Source organism: Echinops telfairi, unplaced genomic scaffold (genome assembly GCF_000313985.2).
Source record: "Echinops telfairi isolate 266 unplaced genomic scaffold, ASM31398v2 ScPeMD7_19;HRSCAF=73, whole genome shotgun sequence".
Taxonomy (NCBI): Eukaryota; Metazoa; Chordata; class Mammalia; order Afrosoricida; family Tenrecidae; genus Echinops; species Echinops telfairi.
In genome coordinates this window covers 4912325-4915158 of record NW_022103916.1, presented here as the reverse complement: position 1 = coordinate 4915158, position 2834 = coordinate 4912325, and positions in this window count along the sequence as shown.

Sequence of the window (2834 nt, the reverse complement as noted above, 5' to 3'; positions counted from 1 at the left end):
GTGCACCATCAGCTTTCTTCACCACATTTGCTTATGCACCCATTTTGTCCTCAGCGATTTGTGAGCATCACAGAATTCCAGGTTTTTAAAACAAAGTATTCTTGCATTGAGGGAGGACTTGAGTAGAGGCCCAATGTCCATCTGTTACCTTAATACTTAACATATAAATATATGTACATAGATCTATGTCCCTATTGTCATATATAAATATATTTACAAATGTACATGCCTATAATCATACCCTTATAAATGTCTTTTGCTTCCTAGTTCTTTCCTTTTACTTTCCTCTTGTTCCACTTCCATGTATGGCCTTCATTTGGTTTTCAGTAATTCCTCTTGGCTACATTGCACTTGATCAAACCCCACCAAATATTCTATACCCTCCTCACCATCGATTTTAGATCCCTTATTGTTCCCTTGTCCCTGGTGGTTGACTCCCCACTTCCTTTCTGCCACCTGCCCCTCTCCCAGATCTCTCCCCCACCCCCCAATGGTCGGTCCCATTGTTTTCTCCTGGGGATTGTTTATTCTGTCTATCTTATAGAATTCGACTTTTTTTTGAAGGCTATAAATAGTTCCAGGTCTGTCTGTTGACTTTTATGAATGTTTTCCAATTGAGTCTGATGAGGTACCAAGCCCTGCCCCAAAGTATATTTTTAGATTCCTTGGGGACTTCATTGCTTTGCTCCCATTGCTGCTCTGTTGTGCTCCCTTTGTGTTTCGCCCTGGTGTGTGTGTGGTGGAGGTCAGACTGTGCCGAGTTCCCGCACTGTGTCTCCATTGTTGTCCCCGTAGCTCTGTGGGTCAGTGAGGGCCCACCATGTCTCGTGGTGGGGCCGGATCCTCTATGTGCATTGGCTGCTCTGAGCAGGAATATCATCCTTACCGTCCTTGGGGCTTGGTGGGCCAGGATGGGGTTTTCTTCTCTCTTTCTTTTCCCTTTTACTTTGCTCCTGTGCATTCTGAGCAGACCCACCCCTCTCCCCTGAGCTGTATCTTTAGTGCTGTCCTCCGTAGTGCACTCTTCTGTTGAGGGGGTCCACAGAGCTGGGATGGGGGCTTGCCCTGCAGACCTCGCTGTTAGCTTAGTGCTCCATGCCGGTATGTTGCCTTCAAGTCTTGGTGCACCAGGTTGAGGTCTGGTCCCTTTGAAAAGTTTTAAGAAAATTGAAAACTGAATTGTTGAGGAAAAGGCCAGGACTCCCCCACCCCCCGCCCCCGCCACGACAATGCACCAGCTCATTCTTAGACAGCAGCAAGGGCTAGCCTAGGGGATCTTTGTTGGGTAACTGTAGCCCATCCACTCGACAGCCTGGATCTTGCCTTTTCTTTTCTTTTCTTATTTTTTTTACAATGTGGTTTTTTTTTTTGTTTTGTTTTGTTTTTTTTAATCTTTATTTATTTATTTATTTATAAACATTTTATTAGGGGCTCATACAACTGTTATCCCAATCCATACACACATCGATTGTGTAAAGCGCATTTGTACATAGTTTCTCAAAACATTTTCTCTCCATTGAAACCCCCGACATTAGGTCCTCATTTTTCCCCTCCCTCCCCGCTCCCCCCTCCCACATGAGCCCTTGATAGTTTATAAATGGGTATTTTGTCATATCTTGCCCTGTCCGACGTCTCCCTTCATCCACTTTTTGGTTGTCTGTCCCCCAGGGAGGAGGTCACACACAGTTCCATGTAATCGGTTCCCTCTTCCCTACCCATTCTCCCTTTACCCTCCCTGTTTCGCCACTCACACCACTGGTCCTATAGGGCTCATCCGTCCTGGATTCCCTGTATTTTCAGTTCCTATCTGTACCAGTGTACCCCCTCTGGTCTAGCCAGTCTTGCAAGATAGAATTCGAGTCATGGTAGTGGGAGCGGGGAGGAAACCTTTAGGAACTAGAGGAAGGTTGTATTTCTCATCGTTGTTACATCGCACCCTGACTGGCTCATCTCCTCCCCGAGACCCCTCTGCAAGGGGATCTCCAGTGGCCTACTAATGGGCTTTGGATCTCCACTCCGCACTGCCCCCATCATTCACTATGGTAAGATTTTTTGTTCTGATGATGCCTTACACCTGATCCCTTCGACACCTCGTGGTTGGATAGGCTGGTGTGCTTCTTCCATGTGGGCTTTGTTGCTTCTGAGCTTGATGGCCGCTTGATTACCTTCAAGCCTTTAAGACCCCAATACTTCTTTTTGTACCCTGAACTCAAAGAAAAAAAATGTCAAAGAAACACAATTTGAGTGTTGTGAGGACAGCAGTTTTGGTATGGTGTAAATCTAAGAGCATAGAGGATTTAAAGCAATGAAAATACCACTGTCAGAAGTGGATAGACCTACATGGAGCATATGTTGGGAAATAATAGCTTCACATTTCGATATTCTTGATTAATAAACGTATCTATGATTTTATAGTAATATTTTTAGATTTATCCTCATATATGTTATAAAATTCCTTTCTCTCAGATGAGAGTGATAAGTAGAAAGTAATTTGGGAGTGGAGGCAAGAGTACAGGATAGGGAAGTGACCCAGAGGGGTGTGCATTATTAGTGATATCCGGGTTCTCAGCTTGGCCAGTGGGATTGTAACTGCTTCCTACGTAAAGAAAAGGACACGTCTTGGTGCAGTAACATTTCAGGACTGGAAGCTTTTGACCTTGACCCAGGCTAACTGGATACTTTGGGGGAGGAAGATGTCCATGCAGCCCAGGACTGCTTCTCACTCCAGTGAGCCCTGCTGAAGTGCTGTTGGTGGCTTAACTTTCACCACAGGAACACACTGGTGCAGGCGGCTTAGAGATCCCAGCCAATCAGCGTGAAGAGGACCCCAGCTG